Source organism: Macrotis lagotis, chromosome 2, assembly GCF_037893015.1.
Source record: "Macrotis lagotis isolate mMagLag1 chromosome 2, bilby.v1.9.chrom.fasta, whole genome shotgun sequence".
Classification (NCBI taxonomy): domain Eukaryota; kingdom Metazoa; phylum Chordata; class Mammalia; order Peramelemorphia; family Peramelidae; genus Macrotis; species Macrotis lagotis.
The window spans coordinates 163,668,448-163,681,228 of record NC_133659.1 but is presented as its reverse complement, the minus strand read 5'-3'; positions in this window follow the sequence as shown (position 1 = coordinate 163,681,228).

Below are 12,781 nucleotides of genomic sequence, written 5' to 3'. Positions count from 1 at the left end.
GGATGGGGCAATCAAAAGGCAGGTTCACATCCTGGGAATAACTTGTTGGAGAGAACCTCATATAGTGCCATGGATGCTCACACTCATTACTAAGTTTGCCTGTCCACATGCCTTAGATATCATGATATCTTATTGCCCACTTTAATATCCCCTACTTCTTATGCCTCCATGGTGACTCTTCAAGGCAGAATCTGTAATCTGGAGAAGAAGACTTGGAGAATCTGCCCTCCAGACCCAGGAGTCACCTATTAGGTCAGCCTTGAACACTCCATCCTAAAACCTGGTACTCAGAGGCTAAGGAGAGTCAAAAAGCAACCAGGCCTGGGACTGCAGAATGGGAGGGGAAGAAAGCTCTGTGGATTACTTCCCAGGCACAACCAGTCCATTTGGCTAGAGCCACAATGATGAAATCAGATGTTCTTCATCTTTTTGATGTCCTACACCTGAATAGCAATCTGGCAAAGCTTCTGGACCCCTTCTCAGAATTATGATGTTGAATGTATAAAACAAAATAAAGGGTATTACAGAGGGAAGTAATTCTACTAAAATAGATATCAAAATATATTTTTAAAAAATTCACAGACTCCAGACTGAGAACTTCTGCTCTAATTGATAATATCCAAATGCCTTGAATTCCCTACTTCAGCTAGAAGCTGTGGTTTCTCTTCTCTCCTTCCTCCTCCTCCCCAGACTAACAGTTGGAAAGGTCCTTAAAGGTCATCTCATCCCAACTCTCCCTTTTACAGATGAGGAAACTGAGGCTCAAGTAAATTGATATGTCCAAAGTCACAGGTGTAATAACTTGCAGAACTGGCTCTAACTTTAAATCTAGCCCACTTTTCTATTCCATCATGTAATCTCTATATCCAGTTTCTTCATCCATTGAGATAATATATATAAATTAATTCAAAATTTTAATGTGTCCATTTTTATTTTTTGATCTAGGAGAAGCAGAATGATTGTAGAACTGAGCTCAAAGTCAAAACACTTGAGTTCCTGTTCTGGCCCTGACATGGATTAGCTAGGTAATGATGGGAGAAGTTAATTTAATTAATTTCTCAGTCTCTGGGTAATTTTTTACGGTCAGAAAAAGTTCCAGCCTTCATGGATAAAGGAAATTTCCTTATGTAGGCATTCCCTATGGTAATGAAATGACAGGTCCTATTTCTATTTCTGTTTGGTCGAGACCCATGATATTTAACCTGTAGGAAACTTCTAGCAAAGAAACTTCCTCTATCCATGACTATTGGGAAACTGTTGTCCCACTTATGTCTTTGAGAATGATTTAAGACTCCTGAGAAGTTAGAAGACCTGCCCAACAACCTACAGCACACATCAGAGGCAGGACTTGAAGCTAAATCTTCTGACTCCAGGGCTGCTGGCTCTCTCTCTCTCTCTCTCTCTCTCTCTCTCTCTCTCTCTCTCTCTCTCTCTCTCGTCTATCCTCCCCATTCTCTGTATCTGTTCCCCCCTCCTCTCTTTTTCCCTGTCTGTCTCTTTTCTTCCCCCCTCCCTCCATTCTGCTGTTCCCCAACTATTATTCGCAATACAATAGGGACTATGCCATTTAAACCACTTACCTCATGAGGTGCTGTGAAGAAAGTTCTTTGTGAGGCCTAAAAAGCCTAAGAAATGTGAGTTATTAATAGCATTAATTAATATCACTATAAAAGAGGATAGTAAGAAGAGTTGAGAGTCTTTGGAAACACAAGTGTGAGCACCTGCAAATCTTGATGCTGGGAAGGCAAAGGAAGTCCCTGCAGCCCCCCATCCTCGGCTAGAAAGTGGACTCTTTGACCTTTCTCATGATTCTCAGCATCCCATAGGCAAAAGAGATATCAAATGGTAACTCAGACAAGTGCATAACAGGAAAATGGAGCAGACAGACAGACAGGAGGATTTGAAATCAGAAAAGAATATATTCAATTCTTGCCCTTACAGACAAGGCACTCTGATACAAATATCTTAAAATCATCCTGACCTTCAAGAAACTTCTGTTAGGTGAGGAAGATACAATACAGAGACAAATAACTACAAAGTAACACATGGTTATTTTATAACTAAGAAGGAAAGCATGATCAGAACTGAAGAGTTCAGGAAAGGACATATTTAGGCATAATACATATATATACATGAGTACAGAATATGTATACTGTGGGATAGACACTTGCATACATGTTCTATATACGTGTGCATGTGCACAAGTGTTTATTATGTGTGAATATGCATATGTGTATGAGTGTACCAGGAATCCAAATGCAGAGGTGCTTTGTGTATATACATTTAATGTGAATACATACAAAGGGGCAAGAGGGCTATGTGTCTAGAATACACATGTACACACATGTAAACTCATAATCTATATGTATATTACCTATGTGGATATCTGTACCTTGTGCACATATAATCTCCCCATGCACATGGAAATGTATGTATACATAGAGACAGAATATATACCATGCCATATGTATATAAACACATACATTTTGCATGTGTGTGTCTGAACTACATCTTGAAGGAAGGCAGAGATACTTTGAGGTGGGCGTGAAAGACAAAGTGCCCCCCCCAAGCACAGATTTGGAGATGAAATATTTTAGAGCAGCTGTCGGGTCAGATTGATTAGAACAGCAAGGGGCAGCCAGGTGGTGCAATGGATAGAGCACTGGCCCTGGAGTAGGAGTACCTGGGTTCAAATCCGGTCTCAATAATTACCTAACTATTCGGCCTTGGGCAAGCCACTTAACCCCATTTGCCTTGCAAAAACCTTAAAAAAACCCAGTAAGTACTTGAAGGGAAATAATAATAAATGATAACAGAAAGTAGATAGGAGCAATAATATACAGGGCTTTAAATACCAGACTGCATTATGTCCTGGAGGTAATAGGGAGCTGGTGAAAATTTTTGAGCATGGGGGTGACTTGGAGGACATCAGAGCAAGTGTGGCAGCATGAAAATAGGGTAGGATTTAGGCTTAGAGAAACTTAGTTCAAACTTCAGCTCTTCCATTAAGTTTCCTCAACTGTAATCTGGTGGATTTGGGCTTGATGATCTCTAATGTCCCTTCCAGTTACAAATCTAAGGTCCTAGAATTAGGTCTATATTTTAGGAATATCAATTTAGTCCAGAACTATGATGTTTACCCTATAGGGAACTTCCAATAAGCAAAGCTAGTCTATCATACTTACTGCAAACTGTTCTGCCTCTTAAAGTATTTGAGAGTTGTCCAGGGTTCTTAGATGATTCTGGTCAAGTAACTGTATGGTCATTTCCCCTTTTCCTTTTTTGTGAAACGAAGATAATAACTACCTCTCCAGGTTGTTATGATGAACAAATGAGGCAATGTTTGTAAAGTGTTTTTGAAAAACTGGAATTAGACTATCACTATTCCTGATTTACTGTTGAGGAAACTGAGTCTCAAAGAGGTGGAAATGACCTCACTCAGATTTGACATAAACTCTCAGACTCTCTTTCCATTAGAAGGCAGCTAACATCTTGGCTTTATTCTTCAGAAACTCAGCATGTATGTAACAACAGCTCTGCCTCCTGCCTGCTTGTACTTCCTGTCTTTGTCATTGGAGGGTGCCATCCACTCATCCCCCTAGAACAGGGAGGATGTGCTGTCTTAGCTTCTCTCAGTTGCTTTCTCTCTGGCTCTTCTGCTTCACAAAGAACCACAGAGCAGGAAGTGACCTAAGAAATCATTAGTCTAAGAAAGGCAACAAGGAGTCTTTAAAGCTCTGTCATGGGCAACCTCTCTGAACTTCAGCTTCTTCACCAGTAAAATGGAGATAAATAAACCTTGCCAAACCTACCTCTCAGCCTGTGACTAGTAAAACACTTTGAGGTATCAGCCAAATGTGAGCCATGGATTTTGGAAAGTGCTAAATATATTGTACAAGGCAGCAAGATAGAGTGGATAGAGACTATCTCAGAGACAGGAAGACTGAGTTAAGTCAGCCTCTGACATATACTGACTGGGACTCTGGATGACACTCAACCTGTCTTGAGCAATTCTTGAAGATTTTGTGTGTTGTAAATAAAACACTGCTATTGGATATGTATTAAGAAGAGGGGTTTACTAACAAGGATTCCCCTCCCCACAAGCCCCACCCCTACACAAACAAAAGACTAAGCAGAAGGGCTTACTTTCCCTTTTTCCAACAAAGGGAGGGGAGGGTGGAGATCAGGCTGCCTGGTCCTTGTCATTTACCTCAGAGCTTCAATTTTCCATAATTACTCCGAGGACAGAAACAAGAAAAGCTTAAGGAGGCAAATGAGAAGGGGACAATAAGAATCTCTGCTCTAGCATCTATGGGACCAGTTTCCTTCTCTCCTCAGGGTCCACTCAAGAAGCTAAACGTGTCAAGTCTGTCCTATAGAATCTGAGGCTCTGGCTCCCTTCCCCCTCCCTCCCTTTATTCTCCCTGGGCCTTGTCTCAGGGGCTGGGTGCCCATGCTCTGTGCTAGGCAGTGCCAGCTGGCAGCCCCAGTCAGGAAATGAGGTGGCACTAATGCTGGGGGAAGGGGAGCTGGGTGCCTGGACCCCCGTGGGGAGTGGTAGTCTAGAATCCAGGGGAACTGGGAGGTTTGGACACTAGAGTCCCTCAGGGGATACAGGTTCAGGAAAAGTAGAAACCAAATGTCTGCGAAGATATGATGCCTGGGTTTTCCATGACCTAGAAATAACTGAACAATATTGATCTGGAGCACTCAAGGGAATGGTGTGGATCTAAGGCCCTAGCAGCCCCACCATTCACTCTTCCACACATACCAACCCTCTTAAGCTGCCCCCAGCTAATCCAACCTGGCTCCTTTAAGAGCTGCCTGGGAACTGGGGCACCAGAAGGGGCTGGCACCAAAGGACCTCCCCCTACCATGCCCTCCCTGCTTCGCCCCCTGCCTGATACAGACACTTCTGGAGCCTGGACGCCTGGGTTGGGGTCTCTACTGCTGGGCCAGGGGTAAGATCTGGGGTCAGGGGAAAGGGATCCTGAATCTCTGGGGCTGGGAGGTGGGACATATGGCTATGCAGATTTCTTCTTCTATAATTCTAATTCTAGGTCCTGGAGATACCCTAGATGGGTCCCCAGTATTTTTGAAATTTTCAGAGTACAGTTCCAGGACTGGGAAGTTTTCTGACACCTAGGTAAAAGATAGATAACTCACTGAGATCCTGAGAGACAGATGCAGTGAAGTTGGATGCTTGGATTTCCATCTTTGCTTTGGTTTACCCCCCCATTCTCTATTTCCTGGGTTCCCTCAAATCTCATTTCTTTCCCTGGGCATTCTAGTTTTCCCAAAATAAGGAAACTAAGGATGGGAAAGAGAAGCAAATTAATAACCATGAAATTGGTTTATCAAGAGAGATGGCATTTAGACCAAAGAAAGAGCGTCTCTCCCATGGACTCAGGAAGTACCCACATGTCCAGCTCACCCAAATCAACTGTTCCCTTGTTTCTCTCTGCCCAAGGTCAAAGCCCTAGCTCCCTTATCATGGTAAAATTTTCTTGAGTAGCAGGCACTGGGTCATAAGAAATCAACTGGGCAAACTGAGATCAATCAAATCAACAAGAATTCATTAAATATCTATTATTGCTGGTTCTATATTGAGGATACAATAGAAAGAATGAAACAATATCTACTTGCAAGGAACTTAAAGTCTTTTAGGGAAGAAAATAAACAAAAATATATAAAGCATTAATTCAAACTGATAAAACAAAACAGATAAATACAAAGTTGTTTGGGAGGGAGAGGAATAGAAATGACTTCATGTGAGAGATGGTGCCTGGGCTTCATTTCTTTTTTTCTTTTTCTTTTTTTACAAGGCAAATGGGGTTAAGTGGCTTGCCCAAGGCCACACAGACAGGTAATGTTTAAGTGTCTGAGACCGGATTTGAACCCAGGTACTCCTGACTCCAGGGTCAGTGCTTTATCCACTGCACCACCTAGCCACCCCCTGGGCTTCATTTCAAATGGACTCTGAGGATAAGATCAAGAGAGAGTACATGGCAGTCAGAGGGGACAGCTAGGGCAAAGGCATAGAGATGGGAATTTGAGTGTCTAAGCAAGGAACAGAGAGAGAGAGAGAGAGAGAGAGAGAGAGAATCAGTTTGGGTGAGTCTCAGGCTATAGAAAAAGGAGATTATGAGATTATGTTCAATGAGGCTGGAAAGAAAAGATCATAAATAGGGAGAGTTAGATTCATTGAATTTAATTCCCTCATTTTACAATTGAGGAAATGGAGGCAGCACATTACTGTCCATTTGAGGCAGATTTTCTCAAGGAGAAATCTATCCTGTAGCCTAACAGCCTTCCCTTCTAAATCGAATGTCCATTTCCCTCAGTTACTATCACCATCCTCTTTTTACATTTCCCAGTGCTAGACCCTGAAAAGAGGACAGAATTAGAGGCCCTCACCCAAACAAGGACCCCACCCACAGCCCCCTATAATTGGGGAAGCTGGATTAGATTGACAGGAAGTGGTAAGGGAGGAGATGTGGGTCCAGCTGACCTTCTGCTTTCTACCTTTCTCATCAGGAAATTACTCATCCTCTACTCCCAGACTAGTTACCCCTCTAAAGGGGAACTGGACATATTTCACTTAACCTTTGAAACTCCCTCTAAGTCTGATCACACACACACACACACACACACACACACACACCACCTTTCTTTTTATTTCTTCCTGGAAAAGCCGCTGATTCTGGGAAAAAGCTCCAGTTCTTCATCAAAGCCTCAGGCACTTTGGGCTCAGCATTTTCTAAATTGCTTTTATTTCTTTTTTTTTTTTATTTTTGTAGAGAAAGGGAGCATTTGGGGTCAAGTGACCTACCCATGTCCACATAGCTAGTAAGTGTTTGAAGCTGAATTTGAACTCAGATCTTCCTGTCTCTAGCACTGTAATTCTATACACTTCACTACCTAGCAACCTCTCTACAATACTTTATAGTATTTTACAAAACATTTTCCTTATATTAATTCTTGAGGCATTAGGACAGGTATTACTATCCCCATTCTATGAGTGAGGAAGCCGCCTCAAAAAGGTTAAGTGTGATAGTAGAAAGAGTATGGGCTCTGGAATTTGAGGACCTGGGTTCCAATCCTGCCTCTGATGCTTAATATATTTATGATCTTGGGTAAGTCATTCATCCCCCTGTAAAATAAGATGGTTGAACCTTGTGTCCAATCTTCAGTTTCCCTTCCAGTTCTAGTCTTACAGTGTTTATGATTTGTTTATGGTCACATAGCTAGGAAGTATCAGAGCTTGAATTTCAAACTTAAGTCTTCTGAGAATAAGAGTAATGTGGTTTTCATTTTACCAAGCTCCAGCCTTAAAGTTTCCTAAAAAGGGGAAACAGTTGGGAAATTGTGTTGGTGTGACAGAGTTGAAGGATAAAATAAGTCTGGACCCTTAGATATTCCAACTTGATCCTGACAATACAGGGGGTCAGTCTTTGCCTCTGAACCCACTGGCTCCTCCTCTTTCTAACCTGGCCAGATTAAATTCTTTAGAGATGAGAGTCCAATAAGAAAATTGAGAATTGCTTTCTGAGACGTACTCCCTTCTTATTTGGGTATCATCAGTGGATAATCCAAAGAAAGTTGTCTGGAGGTCAGTAGACTTCATGGGTGGCCAAGTAGGAGACCCCAAGCTTGAATCCTAGGGTTGCCTTTCCCATCAAAAGCAGGTTAAAAAAAAAGCTTTCTTTGGTTTTTGGACTAGAATGCCCACTGATACACACACATTTCTTTAGGCTATTATCATCCTTATTTGCCTGGGACCCGGCTGGAACCCAGGTGTCCCATCTTTCAAATAGTCCCTTGGGCATGGTGGGTATAGAGCGGAAGTGGTGAAGGAAAGGTCTGCATGAGGAGCACTGACCATAGTCAGACTTGCTTGCCACATCTGGAGCACATCTGCATCTTGAACTGTGAAGAAGTGGGGGGGATGGTAGAGGATTAGATGACTGGGGGTTGTTCATATATTCCCCCCCACACACACACACATCTGGTTGCTGTAGGGGAGGGTAGGAGGAGAGAGAGGGGGGAGATTATGGCCCCACCCCCCAAGGAGATGCGGTTGCCATGGTGACATGAGGACCAGAGGGGCGGAGATGAGGATGCTGTGAGGGGCGGGGGTGTGGCAAGAACTGAGACAGAGGGAGATGGGAACAGCCCGGTTGCAAGGGGGAGGGAGGCTCGGAATTCCCAAGCTCCAGGTAAGTGTTGTGGGGGGGGAGATTAAGAAGGCAGATGGTATCCCGAAAAGGTGGGGGCCATGTTATTGTCTGGCACTGCTTCCTGTCTGAGGAAGAGATAGGCTGAGGGCGAGGGCAAGCTATTGTGTGGAGACCCCAGCTCTTTCAGTATCATTGGGGGGGATGGAGGAGAGGTGATTAGATTGGAAAGATCATTAGGAAGAGAGGGGTAGGGGTTAGGGGACACTGGAAGGGAGGGAAAGAAGATGAGATACACTATGGAAGAAAGGTGGGACTGAAAACATTAAAGGGGGGCATTCGAAGAGGAGTGCTAGGGGCTAGGAGGACATGGAGGGAGTATGAGGTTATTTAAACCAACAGAAAGGAGATCCTTTGGGACTTTCTGGATTCCCCTAGAGTGAAAGACTCTTCCTAGATCAGATGGAAAGGGAACTATGGGGTGGAGGGGCGGAACAAGACCAGTATGGATTTTTCCAGTTTCCCCATGAGCAGAACAGCTCATTCATTCCTTTTCTCTCCTGGAAAGAGAAAATACCCTCCCATCTTGCTTGTAGTAGAGTTCAGGAAGCTATTCTTACCAAGATTTAGGTTTCAGAGGGAGGATGTGGGTGGTGATTAGCATAGGGAAGCTAGGGATACCTGGGTCTTCACTCCCATCTCTACTCCCTCTTTGGTCTCCACTCTAAAGCCATAAAACATAGACAGGAAGGGGTTAATGTTTGATGTGGTCTGGAAGCTAAGGAGGAGGAACCCTGAATGGAAAACCCAAGCAGTCCTATGTTTCAATTTTAGAGTTTCCCGGGCCTTTTTGGAGGTCATTATGGTCAGTCCCCTGTTTTGGGGTTGCATTGTTCCCCCAGTTATTATTCTGGAGGATCAGTTTCTGATTTCTAAGTGAGAAGGGGGGGGGGACTCTGAATCAGCTCCTCCCTTTTCCATTCACACTGTGGAAGATAGACTTTGGGAGGAACTAGATTATGAGAGACAGATAAGGGGGGAGGGAGTAAGGTTCTTTCCATCTGTGGAGCCAGGTTTAGGAAGAGAGCAGATCACTGTGATGGTTCTGGGAGGGCAGCCATAATAGCCTTTCTCTTTTGAAGTTTGTGTCCCCCCCCCACAACAGCAAGACAGAAGAAGGGAAAGAAGTCTCCAGTTTTAGAAGAGAAGGGAATTTCCTTCACCACACCCTTCTCCCCACTTATCCTCAGGGTGAACTTCCAACATAGGCTGCTTGAAAGATACACATATCTGTTTGTGAGAGCTGGGAAGGGGGAGAAACCTATTACTTGAGTCCTTGGGGTATTGGGGATTAAGATGCCCAAGGTAAAACTAACTAGGTGTTAGAATGCTTTCCTATCTTTTTCATTCTATGTTAGTGCCTCCTTCCCTCCTTCATCTACATGACTGAGCCAGAAGACCCAAAATGACAGAATTGTATAGTTGGAAGATATTTCAAAGGTCCAGTATTGCAATCTGAACAGGAATTACACATACACACACACACACACACACACACACACACACACACACACACCAATCCTCTTAAATGAAGATTTCACTTCAGGACTGCTCTAATTGTTGGAGAGGTTCCTTCTATCAGGTCTAAATCTCCCTTTCTGAAATTCCTGCTTATTGTTCCTAATCCTTACCTCTGAAACCAAACAGAGCAAGTTCAATCTCTCTTACACCAACTAACTCTTCCAATATTTGAAAACAACTAGATTATTCTTTCCAGCTTAAATATCTGTAGTTCATTCAACAGAGCCTCATGTTACCATCTCCAGGCCCCTTATAGTCTGAGTACCAAAGAACCCATCTCAGGAGACCTGATGATGATGTGGAGTGGAAGTTCCAACCCCACCTGTCCTCTCCCTTTATCAGAGCTCCTCCCAGTTGACCCAGATGCATGAGTATCTCTTCAGGCAGATTAGGGGAAAAGGGCTGGCATCTAGATCAGAATTGAGATGGGGTGGAGGCTGGGCAGGTCTCGATATTAGAAGTTACCCAGTTTCCTTCAGACCTATGGACTGAAGGTAATGAAGGAAGTCAGGCATCTGGAAATGGGGGAGACAGGATTGTCTATTGAAAACTACAACCTTGGGGCGGCTAGGTGGCATAGTGGATAAAGCACCGGCCTTGGAGTCAGTAGTACCTGGGTTCAAATCCAGTCTCAGACACTTGATAATTACCTAGCCATGTGGCCTTGGGCAAGCCACTTAACCCCATTTGCCTTGCAAAAAAAAAAACCAAAACAAAAAAAACCCCTGAAAACTACAACCTCCAATATGGCAGAATATATATGTACTGCTTTGCAAACTTTAAAGCATTATATAAATGCTAAGCATTATTCTTCTAAATAATAATTGCTGAGAATAGAGAGTACCTGGGGCCCTGCCATAGCACCTCTTATGTACAAGAGGATACAGAGAAGGATTTAGATGCAGAGACTTCAAGAATAGGAGGAGACAGAGAGAGGAAAAAAGCTTTAGATGTAGTTTCTTCATGATCTGGGATGGGCTGATTTTATTCAGTCTATGGAGAGCACAGAACAACACAGGATGATGGTACGGGGGAAAAAAAGATAAAGAAAAAAGCAAGCAAGTAGACAAAATAATAATCTAGGATGAATGGAGGTCAAGGAGATGCATTCCCCTTAAGAATGAGTCTGCTAGACATGTGATGACACTAAAGAGAGAAAAACCATCCTGGTTTGACCACCACGGTGGGTATCTATTTGGATTGGGAAGATGGTGTGGTCTCATTGGTCTAGGAGCAGAGGTTGACTCTCAAGAACAGGGAACCTTGTGCACTGATTTATATGGACATGTACATAATATTTTCATTAAATTCCTAATAGATTTTTTATTATTTTGGTTTATTTTATTAAAATTTAAAAATGAATGATTCTTCTGTGGAGAGGAAGATTTAGCTGACCCCTGCTAAGACGTTCTTTGGGTACCAACTCCTTGTTCTACAGATGAGAAGACTGGGGCATAGACAAGGGAAGTGACTCATATTTTCAAGATTCTGAGACTAGAATTGGTCTTTTCTCCCTCAAGTCTCTTCCTATCTATGCAGCTACCAAAAGAACTTTTCTTAAGTGTAGATATCTGTCAGTAATAAATAAGGCATTCATTAAGTACCTACTATGCCTTAGGCCCTGTGCTAAGCTCTGGGGATAAAAAAGAAAATAAAATAAGAATCTCTGCCCTTGAGGAGCTCCCAGTCTAATATGGGAGACTACACACCAGCAACTATGGACAAACAAGCTATATACAAATCAGAAGTAATCAGTAGTATGAAGGCAGGAAAATGAAGAGGCATTGGGAAAGACTTCCTGTGGTCAGTAGGAACTTGAGCTAAGACTTGAAGGAAGCCAGGGAAGCCAGGAGGCAGAGGGAAGGAGGGAGAGTCAGTCAAAAGTCGAATGGGCAGATAGCTTGACTGGCTCCAGGAATGTGACCATGGATGACACTCAATTACTCACTCCAGGGGCTTACCTCCCTGCCTCCCTCCCTCCTAACTTTTCTCCCTTTCTCCTTTCCTCCCTCCCTCACTCCCTCCTTCCATCCTTCCTTCCCTCATTCCCTCCCTCCCTTCCCTTCATGTCCTAGCCCTAACCTAGCTTTTTAATCTCTCTCTAGACATACATATATATGTACCTACAATATACACATGTGTGTGAATGTGTGGATGTATATTTATTATAAGATCTCCCATTCCTGAATGAGTCCAGCCACACTGGCCTTCTCCCTGTACCTCCCACAAAGCATTGTCTCTTATCTTTACTTTGGGTTAGCTACCCCCAAGCCTGGAAAGTACTTCTGGCTTACCTTAGAATTCCTTATTTCAAGACTCACAACAAGCACCTCTATCTCCTCTTAAATCACCTTGTTATCGATTTCATATTGATTTCATTTATTTCATATTTATGCTATACATTATATTGTCTTTCCTAATAGAATAAATTCCTTGAGATCAGGGATCATTTTTTGGTCTTTGCATTGCCAGTATCTAGTAGAGTACTTGACACATAATAGGCACCTAATAATGCCTTTTGATGGATCGATAGGTTGATTGATGGAATATAAATCTTCTGACTCCCCCTCCAGGGCTCCTTCTACCAGAGCACCATGGCTTAAGGGTCACAGAGGCAAGAGCATGGGTATATGAGCCCTGACTCCCATGCCTCCCATTCCTAGGAGGCTGCAATCAGGACCCAGGAATCTTATCCTTTAGCACCTGGAATAAGGTGGGTCATAGGATCTCTAAGTATCATCTCTTCACCTGGGGGTGTTGGAGGCTGGAGCTGACCTGTTCTGGGTGAACAGGAAACTCAATTTATGGGCTACTGGGCCCCTGATGGAAGGATGCCTCGTTAACTTGGCTTTTATGAGTTTTTCCTTGGAGCTAGGCATGAGGAGAAGAGGGCAGAGGCAGAGGTTCCAGGGAATTGGAGCCCCAACAAATATTGGCTGAGGAGAGGATAGTATCCTGTCACAGACTTAGAATTCATGGAAGAAAGAATGGGGAGAAGATATCCCAAGAATTGGGAGGGGAGC